Source organism: Myxocyprinus asiaticus, chromosome 2 (assembly GCF_019703515.2).
Source record: "Myxocyprinus asiaticus isolate MX2 ecotype Aquarium Trade chromosome 2, UBuf_Myxa_2, whole genome shotgun sequence".
In the NCBI taxonomy this organism is placed as follows: Eukaryota; Metazoa; Chordata; class Actinopteri; order Cypriniformes; family Catostomidae; genus Myxocyprinus; species Myxocyprinus asiaticus.
In genome coordinates, this window is record NC_059345.1 from 27,026,001 (window position 1) to 27,047,351 (window position 21,351).

Here is a 21,351-nt window from a genome sequence, read left to right on the forward strand (position 1 = left end):
GGTCTTACATATATTGTGGTTTAAAGTTTCTTTGAAACAGTGACAGAGTAAAGCAGCCAATAAGTCAACTTCAGCTTCAGATCGAGACCAAATCAGTCCTATACGAGACAAACGCTGTTAGCTTAATCGTGAAGGCGATTATCTAATGTTTACTCAGCTACAATCGTTACGGTAGATTCCCGCCATAGCGCGCGAATGAATCTATTTCAGTCCTTACGGTAAGTGTGTGTGTGGCTCGTACTGTATTGGCGATTGGCAAACTGTAGCACGCGAACGCAGGACAGGCGACTATATCAAGGCTGCAAACCACGGATTGTTTGTACTCCTACGATAAAAGGTAAAAGTGATCATAATTTCTCTTTCTGATAAAATGTGTCAGTTCTTTTAAAGTCAAGCATTATAGTAGGCTATATAGATCGTTGTTAGTTTGATCTGAAGGAGGCAAAAGTGTTGAACAATTTCCCCACCTTTTAAGCCAGGGAGTGTACGCGTAGTGTAAATAGTTAGGCTACTTATTTACTCGTCTATTTGGTCCGATTAATATAATGGAGGAAAAACCTTATGATAAACTTAAAGTTATTAAATGGTTTGCTGATTTAGGTGTAGCTCATAAAGAACAGCTTGTTGGCATAGAAAAAGTTAGTGAATAAATAAATCTACTCGCCTTTCAAAACTGTGGTCTGTGCTATCTGTCAAACGTTATTGCAGTTTGTTTGTCTTCACCTCCAACATTGTGTCTTTATTACAAAGCATGAATTAGTAAAGGTGTTATGAATAGTTTGGTAGTCTACTGTTCATCTTTAGTGCAAGCCAAGGACACAAACTTCAAGGATAGACGTCCGTTGACTTAGGTGGGCCATTTACTGTTTTTCCTTTTTAAGCTAATACAGTTTAATATAATCTAAAATCATTTTAAATCCTTTATTGGAAGGTAATAAGCAATTATTTCTCAGCATCTTTCTTCACAAGAGAAAGAAAAGTCCTTGTTTAGTGGTTGCAACGCTGTTTCACACTTTCGTTATAATAAATGTACCAGGTTCCCATCTGATAGATGTCAACCTGTAATGTTTTATGTAGTTTGGGTGTATTATCATATAAAAAATAATCTTAAACCTTTTGATTATGCATGGAGACAGGATTAGCCTACTTTCTAATTGGCAGTTTGGATGATGGACATACTATAACATTAATTTGACAACATCCGCTGCTTTTGCTTATATTGAATGACAAAGTATTGTCAGTTAAAGTTTTTACTGATTTAAAATCCTTTTTTGCTACTTGTGACTTTCAGCCTTACTGTTTCCACTTTGTAAATGACAACACAGAAACAGTGTTAACAATCTTGTCTACTTTTCAGAAGCACATAATTGCACCTAAAGCACTCTGCATTGTAGCAAGAGTCAGGTAAGCGGTAATAATAATTGGCAACAGGTTTTTCAAAAGTGCCTGCATTGGCTTTTAAAATGATTTGAAATAATTACGTACGGAAGTTATGTTTAAAGGCATTTCCCCCATCCAATCTACGCTTCGCATGCAGCTTCAAGAAGCCTGGCAAAGGATGTGTCTCAATAGCCGAGGCAGAACTGGAGCTTGCTCTTCAACAAGTTAATGGGGAATTTGACTGAACACAGTAAAAATAGTTTGCAGTTAGCGATTCGGGGGATTTCCTTTGCTTGTTTAAGACAACAAACTAATTACAGTCCTAAAAACTGGTACATTTTTTTAGTGCTGATTTGTGAATTCAGATAACGTCACTTACACAATTGAAATCCATCGATATTTCAATTTAACATTTTTCCATTTTAATGTGTATAATAACAACAAGTTTACATGCCAGGGAAGTGAAACCAACTGAATAAACCAGGCTGATTTGTGAATTTCTAAAACATTTTTTTTTATTTCTGTCAATTGTTTTCAAGTCCTTAAATCAGAAAGATTGTAAATGTGCATTTTTGCAAATCATTGATATTCCTGGCTAAGATATAATTAATTATCATGCAACCTTACCTGTTTCATACAAAGCTTGACTCCTTTCACAAACATATTTTCACAAATCTGAAGGATATAACCAGGTGCACTGAATGTTCACATGTGAATGAAACTCTAATCTAGACAAGACAGAAAAATGCTTTCACTTACTGTAAGATATGAAACAATTACTTGTCTAGATTTATAAGCACTCTGAATTTAGTCAGTCCTCTACACTGTCTGAATTATTTTTTTTTTACTTGCTTCACATTAATTAATAATTTTCTCTGTTTTTCAGATCTCAAAGGTGCATGGTGGAATGCGTATCTGAGTATTTACTGGGGGATACTGGAGCTAAGAGTTGGATTTTGGATTCTGCATCATTCTCAATTGTTTAAGTAAGTAGTGTGGGGCTGGAAGGGTTCTATTTGTTGTCTATTGTTTTCACGTAATTATTGTACAAATTAATCTTGTCAGTTTTTTTTTTTTTTTTTTTTTTTTTAGCAAAATGTATTAATAGCATAATTATGTTAATAATGCAGAAAATCTCTGGTCTCATTAATATTTTTCTAAATAAGACATCAAGTGTAACCCAGTTTAACTGAGGCACTTTTTTTCTTCAGTTTTTACTAGCATAGAACAGAGATATTGATGATTCAAATGTATATTAGTTAAATAAATACAAAAATACACTTCTGTTTTGATTTTTTAAGATATATCCAATATCAAAAGATTGTACTATTGATTGTACTTTTGTACATTCCCTGCACATTCACAGAAACTTAGTTCCATGCTTAGAGCAAAGGTTATATGGGCATAGCTGTTGTGAACACAAAAGACATTTAGCAGAATGGCAGGCTGCTCTTTTCCATACAAAGAAAGAAGATGGCAATACAGACTACAGTTTAACAGAGCTCCACAAACGTAGTCCATACAACTTGTGCCCTATATTCCAAGTCTTCCACAACCAAATAACCACTTTTAGTAAGGAACAGACTAAAATGTAAGTCATTATTCATTGAAAATCTTGCCTTCTGTATAATAACACTAACATTCAGTTCAATGTATTTTTTTATCAAAGCATCTTTACAAAGAATAATGCCTTACAAATCCCCCATTAAGCAAACAATTGGACAGTTGCAGGGAAAAACTCCCTAAGAATTTAAAATTAAAGCCTATTGTCAGACTTTTGTCACAAATTTTGACAAATGGTCCTGCATTTTTAATAAACCTCCTTAAAGGTGCAATATGTAACAATTTTCAAATAATATTCGCCTTTTTTTTGCCAATGTGTGAACGGCTTGTAACGCAACTTAAAAAATGAGCCCTTCCCGGACTTCCTAGGTTTCCTATTAAAGCCTGCAGACAGATTTTCATATACGAAAGGAGCGGGTAGCTTTTGCCGGGAAAATCCAAAGGATGTGACGCTTATGCGCACTCCCGAGAGCCTTGCCTCAGTAATCGCTTCTCTTCCACTATTCAACAGCAACAACAAATTGCAACACTAGGTAACGTTATCTTAGAGATGGAATCCAGCAAACGTCCGACTCCCAGACTCCTACACAAACTAAACCAAAAAAAAAAAAACATTTTATCTACTGATTCCAGTCTGGCAAGCAGAAACGTGATCGTGGTCAAGTGAAAACTAGAGTTAACATCGGCAGGGCATTTGATTCCTGGAGGGACCTTCGTTTGGTTTTGGGGATCAAAACCGACCCTGAATTGGCGTTCTTCTTATTGGACAGGTAAGCTTACATAACTGCAAAGCATGTGAAATATAGTGCCATAATGATTAATCTGTGAAATTTTAGCTAACTTGATCTTGCCTGCACATTAACTGTCATAAACAGTGTTAATCTGTAATTATTCAGTAAGGTAAACTGCAATAACACATTAAATGAATGCTAGACAATGTTCAAGATAATGCAAAAAGACCCATTCATTTGTGTAACGTAACTTGGTTATACAGAAAATATATACATACTATTATTATAAAACAATAGCGCATCGATATATCAAAATGACAGTTGTGATGGAATCACATCAATACTGAATTGTGTCAACATATTTACAATGTACAGTCTATTTTATAAACAGCTACTGTCATCATCCACCAAATTTAGCTAACAGCTATTGATAAAGCTGGCTAGCTAGCTAACACCGACGTAGGCTATCATATAAATGCAGTCAATGTATCATGCAAAGAAAAATCAGTACTTCAAACTATAGTCTCACATAGTCAGACCTATATCCACACTTTGTTTTAGACCTGTTCCAGCACTGGAGAGTCGAATATAATATGCAATCTCAAAGTTTGTATTAAAACAATCATAACTGTGTAATTTTAATTATGCTACCTCATCTGTCAGCATTATGCCGGTGAATCACGTTGTCTCTTTGTACGTTACATCATTGTTTTGGCCGATGCTCGCGTCCCTATGGAGTGTGTGCACGAGCGTAAGCACAAGCAACAGGTAGCTGGCTGCAGTTCACTTAACGGCCACAGGTGTCATTAATAACAGAAAAAGAAACTAAACATTGCTGAATATTAATCCAGTTGTATCGACTTGGCTTGATTTTTAGGGCTCATATATGGTAATACAACCAGGACACTTAAGACGATATTAGATGGAAAGCTTTCCTAAAATGTGTTCAGACTTTGTGTCCTTTTGGTGAAGAAAATGCTAATTATGCGATAGCTCAGGAGTGACTCACTGAGGAAAATGCATGCTGTGCTTCATGATGTGAAACATTACCAGCTCTGATTGTGGTAATGGCTCCAAGCTTGGTCAAATGACGGAAGCATCACTAAGCCAGGGGCCAGAAAAGGGTCAGGAGGAAACTTTGTTCCCATAACTAGGTGATTTCAATGGCAGATTTGTAGATTAGATTATGACTGTCAGATTAGGACTGTGACCTTCGAGGGCAATTCATTTATATAGCAGTATAGCAAGCATGTTTACAAGTCACCTATAGATCACTGGATTCACTGCCTGGTACTTGATTTGGATGTTGGTGTAGGTGAAAAAATGTCAAGCAAGTTTTCAGGTTTATTAAACATAACACAGAGTGTCTCTCAGTTAGCCTCCTATTGCTGCTAGAATCAAATTAAAGACCCTGCCTCTGGCCTTCATCGAAGCCAACGGCTTAGTCTTGTTATCATCAGGACCAAACACCCTACCCACCAGCTGTGGAAGTCAGCTGTATCTGGCAGACTAACACACTCTTCTGTCCATTTAAAAGCCCTCATCTTGTTCAGTGCTTGTACTTGCTATGGTTTTGTTTCCTACTGAAGTCATCATCTACATGACCTTTCTTGCAAGTCAATTTGGCAAGAGAGCATAAAGAAAATAAATGTAAATATAAAGGAAAAGCACCCAAGCTTCTTGTTTGTTAAACAAGTTCTTCGTTTTGGAAATGTGTATTTCATCATCTTTTTAAATTTGGTTTGTAGATCCTTTTGCCCAACATTGTAAAAATAAATAGAGATTCAGATGGTGATAAATGATGGTTTTATGAGAAGCTTAGATTCAAATTTGTTGCTTATTAAGCCAATGTTTACTCAATATTGCATCATAACGTTTTTACAGTGTTTCACAGAAGAATTTTTGAGGTTTGGGTAAACTTCCTATTTTGATTCTGACTTGAAGGCGAGATTTGAGAGAGAACAGACTTTTGTCAGAGTTGTTATTCTGGTAGCCCAATCTTTTATCCACTTAGCACTTGTATTTAAAAGCTTATTTTAGACATGGGCTTTGTTCCAAAACTTGGTGAGCTGCCTTGCAGTCTACTGCCTACATAGGCAGCATCCTAATTGAAATAAAAAATCCTAATAAAAACATCCAGAGCACAACAGTCTGGTTCCAAAGTAAAAATCCCATAGATTTTTTTTCCATAGACGATTTGGAACACAGAGGACTTGGAATATGACTTGGAACACTTGACATGAGCAACATCTCTGTGCATCTTACAAATAGTGCACCTCATGAGAAGCACACTCGAGACTCCCCCAAAGTCCCTGTCACTCGATGTCCATGTTCATAATGCCTCTGGGCAACCTGTGGGCCAAAGTACAGCTCCTATCTGCTTGAATGGGGAAAAAACGATATCTCCAAAATGATTGATCAAGATAACGATCAAATCACATAATTCAAATCAGCAATAAGATCTGACAACTATTTTATCATAAATTGTTCCTCTCTAGCTCAGGTCATGCTAAAAAAAAATAATTTCAGGCTGGTCCAGCTAATGCGCATGCGCACTCTTGATGAAAACTGACGGGCGATATCTTTATTAAAAAGGTCATTGGCTATTTTAACTGTATGGCGGGACTTCCATTCCTAGAGCCACTATATTCAGCATTATGAGTTCTCCCATTCATAAGTATACCAGTGACCCATCTCATACAGTCTCTGACTTCAATAGAGTTTGTTGCTACAAATTGATACTCTAATAAGCAGAAATACATAGCTACATAGCACACACAAATACTGGGTAAAACATTAATTATGCCTATAGTATAGAATGAATTTAAAGTAGGCTATATTTAAAATCAGCATTTCCCTTGCTTTGTCATCTTGGATTGTTTGTTGCAATATATTATGGGACTGCTGTCTCCAAAAGGATACACGCAGTACTGTTAGATTTTGGCCTAAAGAAGATATCTTAAGCATCATAATTATGCTGCCTATCGTTTAGAACAACCTGTGTATCAGGAACGTGCCTATGATGCCTTAAAATGCTACCTGCATAGACAGCTCACTAGGTTTAGGAACAAAGGCAAGGACAATCCATTTTACTTCTTTTGCTTTTGGGCATGGCTGTTTCTGTGTATCTTTCAAATGTTTCTTTCACTAATGTCAGTGAAGCGTTCTGTCTTTGGTTCTTAGTTTAAGATGCACAGTACCTACTCAGTTAGCTCTTAAGTGTCATTATCAGGCTAAAATCCCCCACAAGACATTAGTTTAATAAACACTGCAATTGTATTGGCTTTATGTGGGTCTTGACAGATGATTTCATGTGAAGGAGTACAGCAAAATTATTGCTGAAATATTTCTTATAAATCAGCTCTAAATATCAGCGCAGTGAAAGCAATATTGTCTGAGCATATGTCACATATTAAGAAGGGAAATCATTTGACTTACTTAATTTCCTCTTAGATCAATAAAGTACAGTTGAAGCCAGAAGTTTACATTCACCTTAGCCAAGTACATTTAAACTCAGTTTTTCACAATTCCTGACATTTAATCGTAGAAAACATTCCCTGTCTTAGGTCATTTAGGATCTCTACTTTATTTTAAGAATGTGAAATGTCAGAATAATAATAGAGAGAATGATTTATTTCAGCTTTTATTTCTTTCATCACATTCCCAGTGGGTCAGAAGTTTACATACACTTTGTTAATATTTGGTAGCATTGCCTTTAAATTGTTTAAATTGGGTCAAACATTTTGAGTAGCCTTCCACAAGCTTCTCACAATAAGTTGCTGGAATGTTGGCCCATTCCTCTAGACAGAACTGGTGTAACTGAGTCGGGATTGTAGGACTCCTTGCTCGCATACGCTTGCTATCGGATCGAGGTCAGAGTGTTGTGATGGCCACTCCAATACATTGACTTTGTTGTCCTTAAGCCATTTTGCCACAACTTTGGAGGTATGCTTGGGGTCATTGTCCATTTGGAAGACCCATTTTCGACCAAGCTTTAACTTCCTGGCTGATGTCTTGAGATGTTGCTTCAATATATCCACATAATTTTCCTTCCTCGTCATGCCATCTATTTTGTGAAGTGCACCAGTCCCTCCTGCAGCAAAGCACCCCCACAACATGATGCTGCCACCCCCATGCTTCAAGGTTGGGATGGTGTTCTTCGGCTTGCAAGCCTCACCCTTTTTCCTCCAAACATAACAATGGTCATTATGGCCAAACAGTTCAGTTTTTGTTTCATTAGACCAGAGGACATTTCTCCAAAAAGTAATATCTTTGTCCACATATGCACTTGCAAACTGTAGTCTGGCTTTTTTATGGTGGTTTTGGAGCAGTGGCTTCTTCCTTGCTGAGCAGCCTTTCAGGTTATGTCGATATAGGACTTGTTTTACTATGGATATAGATACTTGTCTACCTGTTTCCTCCAGCATCTTCACAAGGTCCTATGCTGTTGTTCTGGGATTGATTTGCACTTTTCACACCAAACTACGTTCATCTCTAGGAGACAGAATGCGTCTCCTTCCTGAGCAGGATGATGGCTGCGTGGTCCCATGGTGTTTATATTTGCATACTATTGTTTGTACAGATGAACGTGGTACCTTCAGGCATTTGGAAATTGTTCCCAAGGATGAACCAGACTTGTGGAGGTACAGAATTGTTTTCTGAGGTCTTGGCTGATTTATTTTGATTTTCCCATGATGTCAAGCAAAGAGGCACTGAGTTTGAAGGTAGGCCTCAAAATACATCCACAGGTACACCTCCAGTTCAGTACACCTCCTATCAGAAGCTAATTTCTAATTGTCTTAAGGCTTGACATCATTTTCTGGAATTTTCCAAGCTGCTTAAATGCACAGTTAACTTAGTGTATGTAAACTTCTGACCCACTGGAATTGTGATATAGTCAATTAAAAGTGAAACTATCTGTCTGTAAACAATTGTTGGAAAAATTACTCATGTCATGCACAAAGTACATGTCCTAAACAACTTGCCAAAACTATAGTTTGCTAATATGAAATCTGTGGAGTGGTTAAAAAATGAGTTTTAATGATTTCAACCTAAGTGTATGTAGACTTCTGACTTTAACTGCATCTGTCTTTCTTGCAATTGCCAGCTGACACTCCCATCAATATTCTCCAATGTCTACGATATGAAAAATCTATTGATGCAGGATGCTCCATTCCACTTAAACATTGAAAAGACAGACAAATTTTTTCTGAAACAGAAATTGCAGAATGGTTGTAGCCTTTAAATATGAACATGACAGATTTTTTTTCTCTCACACATGTTCATGGAAAGAACATCCTAACACTTTCACTGTCTGTCACAGATGACTGCACACAAAGAGGGTTTTTAAATCCTCTACCTAATTAGCTCTGAGGGTCTTTGTCAGACTCTGGTTTGTTATCTAGTACTAAGCTATACTAAATGATTTTAAATCAATAAATCCATAAATGTAGGAGATTCATTAATTAAATGCTGAGCATTCTTACACAGCTGTGCTTTTCCAGTTTACCAAGTCTGTAAAAACAAAATCTTACATTTGGACAACAGCAAAACAATAGCAGAAGTTTATATTGTGCTGTTAAAGACAATTAAAACATTACTGTTCAACGAATAGAGGAGGGGAGTAGTAATGTAAGATAATCTATTCTCATTTAAGGCCCAGATATACTTCATACGAAATCGAAGAACAAACGGGTATGATGTAATTTAGAACAAAATCTGGGCAAAAAGGTGTTTCTGTGGTTGGTAACAGCTCGCCTGGGCGAACTTTTAGCAAAAATTCTAACCTGCTACTTACCTTCTTAATTCTAATTGAAATCAGAATCTAAACAAGACAAATTAAACAATTCTTACTGCATATATATTACTTTAAATCATCATCGAGTGGTTAAAACAACTTCTTTTACTGACCTCATGTGAATTCTACTCATATAATGAGGCATAAAGTCATTGATAACACATTTTAATGTCACATTAGTTTATGTTTTACATGTAGCGTCCTCATATTAAAATGTACTTCTAAACGCCCTCCCATAGCAGTGTGGCGGGTGTCTGAATGTTCCGGAACAGTATACCCTTGCTCGGCTGTTTAGAACTTATTTTTACCCTTGAATGAACAACGAATAAGAACTTCTCTGGAAGTATATCGGGGCCTTAAAAAGTCATGAGTTGGTTTGGTCAAATGTAGTATATTTTACCACAGGGCTTTTACCAGTCGGGAATGACTGCAAATGTCCTTCTATGCTTTTATACTCCTATTGACCTGTTTCATGTGAGGACACCATATGACCACGCTGCCATGTTTGTGACCAAAATTCTATATTTCTTCAGTGTGCTGCACTGTGGGATGTGACAAAAGTCAGCGAAAAAAAAATTATATTTATAAATCTTGAAAATGTGATACTGGTGTTTACTTACCAGAGCCAAAATGTTATTTTTGTTTCAATAAAGTTATGTCTTTCAAGTGACACCGCTTCATTTTGCCAAAGTAAAGCAGCAATGAAGTGGGAGAGCAGGGATAAAACACTTGATGGTTTTTGCTCATTTATTCAGACATGTCAGTTATCTGTACACGTGTCAGTTATATTGACAGTATAACATAATTGAGTCTGATACAATTAAACTGGAAATGCTCATAGGATGATGTTAAATTCATAACACCCAGACTGTATAAACTTATGTCATAATTGTTACACATAGTTATAAATAGAAAAGCACTATAATGTCAATATATAGTATATGTTTAATGTTTATATACTAATGTTAGTCAAAAGACTTGGGATTGATGCCTTTTTCACATCGATAATCTGAAGATTTTCAAGATGATTTTTTATATATATTGGGATTTTTTTTTCATATATGAATAGGACTACTTGTTGCAAAATAGTTTTTGTCTTTTCAAACATATTTCTCAACACAGCTTTGGTAAAGTGTGAGCGGCAGGGTAAATTAAAGGAGGTCGCACTCTGAACGCGTCTGGCAGACGACCTGAAATTCGTAACAATTATTTTCTACAAAGGTATGCACACACCGCTAACGCTCCGAGTCAAAATTCTGCAGTGCCACTGAGCGCAACTCGCATCTCGCAATTCGACCCAAATCATTATCAAAAGACAAAGATTACTTTGGCCATCGCTGGATGATATATTGTGTATATGTATCTTTCATATAGCCTACACAATGTATTTTCAGTTACAAGTATGTTGTTTTGTGGTTTGACAGCTTGAATGAAACCTCTTCAAGGCTACATAGAGAGAAATTGTATAATAAACATCACCATTTCTAATCGTTCAGTTTGCGCACCAGTTTCATACACTAACCTACAAACTCATCAAAGTCACTTTTTTCATTCTTGAAGTACAAAATCATTTGTAACTTTTGACTGCCTTCTGCTTTGCCGCATCAGCTCATCCTCTGCGTGTGATACTGGTGCTTTCCTTCCCGTGACCCAGCTTCAGTAAATGTTAAATCACCCTCTTGTTGTCTCCCAACGGTATTACACCAGACTGTTAAATAGAGGCCAACTGAGTTAATTGCAAAGTACTCAAATCAGACTTGCTGGCGTACTGAGATGAAACGTAGATAAAATATATTAAAATGTCCGCAAAGGTCAAATTTGGCAATATTTTTGCTGTCTTTAGACCTATATACACTTTTTCTGGGACTTGACATGGATCAAAAGCAAGCTTTTTACGTTTTTTTCTTGATATCGTTTCACAAGTATTTTTCCATTCACTGCCATTGCTTCCTCCCGCTGATGGTCACAAATATGGCAGCTGCGAGGATAAAGTGACGTTACTGAAACAGGTCAATACTGAACCTTAAAATGATAAGAAATGGCTGTGAAATAATATATCAGAGCTATCATACTTGTAGAGACAAGAGCATCTGGAATTGAGCTAAACTGTTTAAGAGCTAAACTGTAAACTTTATGACAGTGTAGGGTTAGGGTTAGTACTTAGTGCCTTACCCTGAGTGGTGCATCAAAAACACAAAGAAAAATTATTAGTTATTGGTGACAGTATTAGTTATTGACTACATTAGAAGGTAAATACTGTAAATTATAAATATGAAGGTATTCTTTTTTGTGGGTTACAATAGCAAGCTGAGAATAACATATGATGAGTCTGCATCCTTCTAATATGCATCACTTATGTTTGCCTGCATCGTTAAGAATAGGCTCTGAAAGGTCCCTGACCTCACTGTTTCAAGGCAAAAAGTACCAAAGACTATTTACACACTGAAAATGTTTTTAACCTAAAAAGTTTTGATTCAAGTAAGAAATATTATTTAACATGTCTGAATCAACCTGAATAATTTAGGTTACACCAACAAAACTAATTTCAAGTGTTATATCAGGTAGATATAGCTCATTAAAGTAAGCTTATCAATTTTTACAGTGCATTAGTGAAAGATTGAATAATGCATGAGGGTTAGTTGTTTGTTAGCCTTGCCACTAGATCCTTACTGTATGGGAGAATGAGAAAAGGCAGGTACTAAAATGCATTTACCTAGTTTTGGACCTTGGAGATGTTAGGCATGCTGTGTAAGCATGCAGTTTAGTTTGTTATTACTCTGGGCCAACAGAGAGAAGGAAGAGAGTGGGAGACAAATTTCCGGTGGGTGAATCAAATTATTGCTGGTATATTATTAACTGAAAATTCTGGTTTGGTCAATTCAGACTCTTTACCCTCTAACAGTATGAATGTGATTTAATCTGGCCACCCAGATTAAGATCAGATTAGTTCAAGTGGAGAGAAATATAAACAAAAACTGTTAATTTGTCTTTCTCTTTCAAGCTTTGTCAATTTAAACAGTTCTTGTGTTTTAGACTTCTGGTGGAAAAACTGAATTGTTCTCTCTGTGTACCACTGTTTAGGGCCCAGTATATAACCTCATAGGTTAGAATATTGAGAATGATGTCATCACTGTTTCACTTTACCAGTAGTGTACTGCATGCTCAAATTATTTCCTCTGACATGATTCAGAGGAGGTCTCAGATTTGCACACAGCAGACAGAGCTTTCCTTCACATGCCAACTGCCAGGAGGCACAATTCACAGAAATTACAATGTACTATTTCTGTATCTGATATTACGTTTAGGTAGCTCTGGATGTTTTTGCTGTGTATACATGGTATAAATTCATGTCAGCACCTGCTTAAATATGAGCATTTTGCTGTGAGGGAAAAGTGCTTCATTATGTAGCCTATTATTTAAAAATACTGTCAACTTAAAACAGCCCATTTTGCTATCTGGTATTTAAGTCTGCTCAAACGTTATAACTAAAGTGTTTCTAGTAGACAGAATGCAGCTGCTTTCAGAAGCTGTTCTGATGATCCAGCGGAAGACATCATGCAGTGCTCTTCAAATCAATATGACAGGCCTGACAGCCTAAAGCATCAGACTTGGAGGCACTTTCAGATTCTCTCAAAAGGTGTTGGTTCTGCCTGCAGCTAATGACTGCTTTAAGCTGAAGGCATTGCATCATAATAATGGGAAAAAACTGCTTTCCCTAACAACTGTAATGGAATCAACTTGATGTATAGCACGGGCACAGTCCTGTAATGCAAGAAGGCAGTGCATTCATATTTCATTGAAGTGTTGCCCAACCACACAGATTATAAGATGTTTAAGAGAATAATTCAGGCAACTGCACCTCCATCTCATTGTTTTGCACTCCAAATATGTTCTTGGGGTAAAATTTTTAATCTGTTAGATCCCAATTCATGCAATATGCATGGCTGTAAATCCCACCCAGATCTGCTCTGACCTTTTCTATCTGCTGAGTATTAGAGTCTGTTGTCAGGGCAAGAGAAGGTGTGTGAGTGAGGAAGCTTGACTGATGTGAGGACATGAGAATAGCCAGAGATCAGGATTGACATCTCTTATGCACTAGTTTGTGTCTGAACTCTGAAATGTCTGTGTTGTAAAGGGTTCTTTACATTCAAACTCATCTAGTTTCAAAACCTCTCTACCTTACATGGCTGCAATGATTTCTGAGGCAGCAGGAAGCAGTTAATGACTAGATTACTGCCAAACTGTTTGCTTAGGGTCAAGAGGGCTCTGTCACAAAAAGGTTACTGAGCAACAGGCCAAAAAGGACACTTTGTTTCCCAACAATGCTTTTTCATTTCTGGGTAGTTCATGCTTGTAAGATGATGAATTGTTGATGTTCCTAAGGCTTCGCTTAGAGATGGACCACCCCATTATGTAAAATCATTGATTTGAGGTGGATTATTTATAACAAACTGTACTTTAGCCAAGATGCGATACTCTCAGTGAAAACATGTATTCACTTGTGTTAAGTGTTTTGAAAAGCGAATGCTACCTACAGTTGTAGGTATGCAACTTTCTGTTTTATGTATGTAACATTCAATTACCATTTATGGAGTTGCAAAAATAGCTGTTTTCAAAGAGCTTCTTGAGTGCTCCTCCTGTCTGCTATTGTTAGAACAAACATGTGGTCCCCCAACTCCAGCCATAAACTTACACCATGGCTTGAGTCAAGTTTCGGGCAGTTGAGCCACTCCAACAAGCACAAGGATGTTTACAGTTTTCAAGAAAATCAACCTATGAATGGCTCTCTTATAGCTGTCTCTGTATATAGCACTTCAGCTTTAAGATTTTAAAAAGGAATTGCATTTTTTTACTTAAAGGTGCAGTATGTAAGATTCAGAAACCCTTGTTATTAATGACACCTGTGGCCATTAAGTGAACTGCAGCCAGCTACCTGTTGCTTGTGCTCGAGCTCGTGCACACACTCCATAGGGACGTGACCGAGCGAGCATCGACCAAAACAGTGACCTAACGTACAAAGAGGCTGAATGCGATTCACCGGCATCATGCTGACAGATGAGGTATCATAATTAAAATTACACAGTTATTGATTGTTTTACTACAGACTTTGAGACTAAACTAAAGCTACTTATCAGCTAACATAGCATACTGATCCACACATACAGCTACATACTACCGAACTATACCAGACAGTTTACTGTTGCACTGCACTGTTATGTTGCACTATTATATGTTTTGTATGTCATATATTGTACTACGATCAAGAAACCAGCATATTTGCTTAAATTTATCCTGTATACCTGACTTTTAGTATAAAGAGAAGATTATTTGAAAAATTATTTGAAAGTTAACGAAGCAAGGTAGCTTGCAATTCGTCAGCGTTAGCAGGCAAGATCAAGTTAGCTAAAATTACACAGATCAATCCTCATGGCACTATATTTCACATGCTTTGCAGTTATGTAAGCTTACCTGTCCAATAAGAAGAACGCCAGTTCAGGGTCGGTTTTGATCCCTAAAACCGAACAAAGGTTCCTCCAGGAATGCTGTTGTTCACTCTATTTTTCGCTCGACCGTGATCACATTCCCACTTAGCCAGACTGTATTCAGTAGATAAATGTTTTTTTTTTGTTGTTTTTTTTTGGCTTACTCTGAGTTTGTGTAGGAGTCGGTGTTGTGCTGGGAGCCGGACGTTTGCTGGATTCCATCTGTAAGATAACGTTACCTGGTGTTGCAGTTTGTTGTCGCTGTTGAATAGCGGAAGAGAAGCTATTACTGTCTGAGGCAAGGCTCTCGGGAGTACGCATAAACGTCACAACCTTTGGATTTTCCCGGCAAAAGCGACCCACTCCCTTCGCATGAAAATCTGTCTGCAGGCTTTAATAGGGAACCTAGGAAGTCCGGGAAGGGCTCATTTTTTAAGTTGCGTTACAAGCCGTTCACACATTGGCAAAAAAAAAAAGTTTTTTTACATGAAAACTGTTACATATTGCACCTTTAAAGGCACAGTAAACCAAATCATTTTCTGCTGAGAACTTAAATGAATGCTTCTCTGTGATAAGCCCCAAAATGTGAAATGTAATTTCCGTCAGGACCACTTCTGTCAATTCTTGACTTGAGTTCTTGAATGAATACTTTAATCACTTATAGACAATAAAAGCAATCTGTTGGTGTTGGCTGTATGGTTCAGTTCTGGGCAAACTCTCCGCCATGCAGCCATGCATGGACAGAGCAGGGAGTGCAACGAATAAAAAAAACCTCAGGGGTAACAGAACAGATCCAGCAGAAATATTACAACATTGTTTCATTTTTAAAAATTCTGACAATGCAATATGGTACAATACTTCATTACATAATAGATTAAATGGATGCTTAAATAACTTAAAATACTGTATATCAAGTTGCTAAATCAAGAACAAGGCACAATAACACACTGAAGATAGAAATTTCAAACTGGCAAACAATTGTAGTCTTAGAGTGCAGAACGCAAGACTGCCATACAAGAAGTGGAGCTGGGGATGGAGGAGGGTGTTAAGTGCAGCTTGCATCCCTGCAATGGAAAGGCAGATAAGGCAATGATTAAATGGAGGACTTGGAGGTCTGAATTTTATTGGTAGACATCATGATCAGCTGAGTATCAGCTGATTGCGAGCTTGACTCACATGACCTGCCTGAACTGACGCTATGCTTGATTTATTGTAAATAGTAAAAAATAGGAAATAGCCACAGATTTCCTCACTAACCACTGGGGTTGCCAAGATGATTCTGATTGCCACTGACTGTTTTCTGGTTCTGGGCCCGTATTCACAAAAAATCTTAAGGCTAAATGTAGCTCCTAATTTGGAAATGTAAGAGCAACTCTGAAAAATTAGAGGCCTGTCACTCCTAATTTTAGGACTCCTACATTTTTAATCTAAGAGTAATTCATGGAGCATTTTAACACTAACAGTAGCTTCTAAATCCACGACAATTTAGAAGTCATCATGAGGACTGCTAAATCCCTAAGAGTTAATCGCAAACAAACCAAAGCATAGCTGAGTCATCTATCCACATCATAGAGTCTATATATTTTAATATTATGTTATAATATTGACTTTGACTTTTAAAAAAAGGAATTGCCTTAATTGCAAGGTGTTTTCATTATTTTAATGTTAGTAAGGATGCAATTACCTTTTCCATGAAGCGAAACAACCCAATTACACCGTAGATAAAGGTTTTGAGAACTCCCTGGCCACAGTAGAAATGCAACTGTGTACGGATGGATGAACTGGAAATTTCTCACTCATACGTCAGCAGCATCATACATCAAATATGAATTTTACTCCATGTTCACCCGCTCTCTTCCCGCAGTGATTTTCTTCCCGACTGCTCCTGTTCCCGCAACCCCACATTTGTTTTCCACATAGGGCAAAAGCCATACAAATAGACAACAAGTGTACACAAATAAAGTTTTATTTTTCTGTTATTGCTATTATCAGATGACGCGTGTCTTGATGCCCATCTGACTTGCCTGTGGTTGGTTTCTTAACACTTACATTGACCATTTTCCAGTCCAAGTTTCACACCCTTTGATGACACAGTGTGTCCATGCTTTGCTCTGCCATTCTTGTAAAGCACAGTTGACTCTAAATATAATTAGATACATGTGTTGTGTGCACATTTTTATGTAGAATTTTCTGTTTATTGTCATCAAAAATTAATTAATTGTAAAATAAAATAATAATTATTGTTTTGTTTAAAAAAAAAAAATTAATGAATTAATAGCCAATTTTTTTTTTTTGCATTCATGAATTAATAGCCTAATATAAAAGTAGATATCCACATCTGATTTTTTTAGGCTCTTCTCTGACCGCCCGCTCCTGCACACAACTCACGGACGTACCGTCCGCTACCGCCTTCAACTCAGAAATGTAATCCCGTGCCACAAGAAATCTGATCGGGTCCTGTGGTTCCTGTGGGAGTTCCACAGGAATGCAGACCTCAAGGCTACAGGAATGGTGTGTTCACACTTGTAGTTCGGTTCTCTTGGTTCTCTTGGTCCGGACCAGAAAAGAAAATAATACATTTAGTCCTGATTCGCTTAGCGTTCACACTGGCATTTTTAACACCAAACCTAAAGATATGAAACAAAAGGCATCAGGAAAAATTCACAACCTTATTGGACAGCTTTTATGACATATTTTTGCGACGGAACTTGCCGAACATCCAAAACAATGCTGGCTGCTAGGCTAAATGCGCTCGTTGGATTTATATATGTATATATGGTGGTATTTTTACCAGCTGAGAACAAACGAAGAGCTAATAAAATGTGTAAAGGAGTCAAAACTGCGCTGCACACGCAAACGAAGATATGCTGCAAGGACAGCTGACGGCAGTTCCGACGCCTGTACCAAACTGTAATGGGCAACATAGCTCCTATGATGAGAAGAACCAGGTATGCTTGAGGTCAGTATTAGGCAAATTACTTCCTGTTTTTGGTCTGTTTAGATGTCTTTGGTCCATGTTGCGTTCATATATCAATCGGACTGCACCAGAGTTTGTTTGGAAGCGGACCGAGACCCACTATTCAGGCGGTCTCGGTCCGCTTGTTTGGTGCGCACCAAGGTTCGGATGGCAGTGTTCACGCTTGTTCAAATGAACCGCACTAACAGAGCAATCACACCAGAGTTCGTTTTAATCAAACCAAACCTGCCAAGTGTCAACACACCCTAACTCAGATAACCACTCTGTACAATTGTAGTGAACAGAATAGCATCTCAGAATGCAGAACAAGTCGAACCTTGAGGTGGATGGGCTACAAAAGCAGAAGACCACGTCAGGCACTTTATTAAGACAATAGTGTACCTAATAAAGTGCTTGGTGAATATATATTATATTATATTATATTATATTATATTATATTAAAAGTCAAAGTATACTTTATTGTCCCCAGAGGGATATTTGGTGTGGACTCTATCCTGCTTCATTACACTGAACATTAATGTTTACACACATTATATTATATTATATTATATTATATTATATTATATTATAGGCTATACATTGAGATGTTTATCTAAAATGAATTTGTTGACAAATAGCAGTTCCCTCTCTGGCAATCCAGGGTCAACATGTGCAGTTGTTGGCTGTCATAAAGCCAATCAATGATATCAACATAACTAATCTGGGTTCATAGCTTCAGATCATTCACTCCTTAAACTTTATTGAGTTAGGCACTGTCAAAAATGGTCATCTCAACTCTCTAAAGTATCAGCACTATGGAGGCACACACTTTTTTTGGACAATGTTTACAAATGTAATACACTAAACATCAGATTATCCACAAAGAACATATGAATAAAAACACTGGAGGCGTCAGTTATGAATCGTGGAACACTTTTGCGTTCAGGAAAAAGGTGGATAGAAGGAACATAAAGAGGTAGTACGCAGCTAATAGTTTAATGTTGCTAATCCAGTTACAAACAGTTTTTGCAATAGAACAGTGTACATGCAATGTTGCTGAGTTGTGCAGTGGTACAGCGGAAGAGCAATATATGTGCTTGGTGGGTTACAGTGTATTTGGGAACTCAAGGAAGAGAAGGCTGCTTGAGAATGGCTGAAGCAGCAGACTGAATTAGTCATGGAGGGGAAGTGGAGAGAGTAATGGGTGAGAATCATTCACATGAAGGTTAAAGCTGTTCTTAGTCTGTAAATCCTTGATCTCATCCTCTGGTGTTTTCCAAACAGCAAGACTATGAAGAGACTGTGTTGGGGGTGAGTGGGTTTTTGATGGTGTGTTCTGTCTGATAAATCTCTTGCAGTGAAAAAGGCTGCCAGGGTAATAGCCTGGACTATCTTGACTGTCACCATTCGCTGGATCATCTTGCTACATCATCTAATGTGATGTAGATTTTGAATATCTTCTTGATCAGGGTTTCTCAAACTTTTTTGAACCAATTACCCATTGCATAACCCTGAACTATTGGCAGACTGGGTTTAATTTCCCAGTTAGGTGAAGAACTACATTACCCACAATACTGAAGCGAGATCCACCAATCAGAGTCAATGTTACCACGGAAACAGGGATTATGGCAAGAGTGACCACCCACTCGCATAAGCATTGTCATAATCGAATCACACTTTATCAAATTAACAGTTGTGAGAGAACGTTTATATATATTTGGAAATTTTGTAATAAACCTCTATAGTGTCATATTTTACACTTAAAATGAAAAGTTTTATGTTGAGGAAAAAAGGGTGTGGTTCACACTGATATGAACACAATGAAATTTAAAAGTGCTCACCCTCTCTACCTCAACATTACCAATGTGTAGTGTCTCTTCCTCCTCTGGTCCACATTCATCGCTTTTATTTTGCCTGTCTTCAGTGAAAGGTTGTTGCTCCTGCACCAAATTACTAGGTCAGCCATCTCCGTCCTACAGGCTGATTCATCATTCCAGTTATTGTGGTATCGTCAGCAAACTTGATAATTAAATTGATGTGGGTACATTTTTAGTGTTTTATTGCTTGGACCTTTATTTGTGTTTTCAACATTATTGTAATCTAGACTGCAAATTGTAATCTGATATAGGCAATCATCCTACAATTCCAGCACCTTTCCCAAATGATTTGTGGACGCATTCTGTAAAGGTAACAGGTTTGTTACTCTTGGCCTTATACTAGTTTTTACCTCAGATTTTACTTAAATGTGATACCAAACACTGGAGTGAATAAACAGCAATGACAAGCACATGGCTAATGGGGAATTAAGCTGTTTGGCCACGGCACACTTAATAAAACCCTCTTTGAATGCAGAGACAATGACATAGAGGAAAAGAGACGCTTAACATTTGAAAGAGGGCACATCAGAAATAGATGGCATCCTCAAATAGCTGATTAATGATTAGAGAATATATTTTTGAGCATATGAAAGGTGCAAAGTTTGTGCCATTTGTGTTACTAGGCAACTGAAACAACTTAACGTTTGCTGTGAAGATAATGATATGAGATTGAAAAACAATTGGATGAGCTGTCATGGGTGGTAGACTATCAATAAAAGCGATGGAACAGACATAGTTTAGATTTTGCCTGTCTAATGGTGCTGTATTGTATAGCCTGTGTAGGGTGTTCTGTCTGAAGGGTCCAAATGTCAAAATAATGACTGTGAAATTTAATTTCCAGTTTCCAAAGGCAGCTAGGAGACTGTGATGTATGCTGATTCAGTAGGGGACAGCGTAAATATGCCAAATAAATAATATTCTTTATCATTTGGAATGCTGAGTGTGATAAGGAGAAAATTATAAACCTTTGTACTGTATGCATATACTGTTAAGTCAAACTAATTGTTTCATTTTGTAAAAAAAATAAATAAATACAAAAATGCATCAGAGGCTGTAATGCCAGTTATTTAAATAAATATAAGACTGCATGGACTGTAGCACAATTATGATTTGATTCAAAACGTTGAAAATGATTTCGGTGGATTGATTTTTAGTTTACTGAAACTGATTTCATGTTCAAGTTTAATGACCGTAGCTTTTGCCACTTTGTTTCATTGTTTAAAGGAATTGTTCACCCCAAAATAATAATTGCCTCATTATTTTCTCACCCCCGTTTCAAACTCGAGACACCTTTCGAGATAAAATGACTTTCTTTCTTCTGCAGAACACAAACAAAGATATTTTGATGGAGATATGATGTGAATGTATCCATACAATGCAAGTCAATAGGGTCCAACAACTCCAAAAATGACATTTAGGGCATTTAGCAGCATAAAGGTAATCCATACAAATAATGTGATTTAATCCATGTCTTCTGAAGTGGTACGATCGGTTTTGGGTAAGAACAGACCAAAGTATAACAACTACCCCAGGCCTAAGCCAGCCATTTCTCCAGTTCAGCCCC

General features: G+C 37.2%; 1 protein-coding gene across 1 annotated transcript in view; it reads left to right on the plus strand.

Moving 5' to 3' along the window:
• Window positions 1-248: 248 nt before the first annotated feature.
• Window positions 249-21,351, plus strand: part of tp53i11a (tumor protein p53 inducible protein 11a) — a 49,458-nt gene continuing 28,355 nt past the window's right edge. The window contains exons 1-2 of the mRNA XM_051649783.1: window positions 249-337; window positions 2,267-2,366. The gene's annotated coding sequence lies outside the window, so the exon portion shown is untranslated. The remainder of the gene's footprint in view (window positions 338-2,266; window positions 2,367-21,351) is intronic.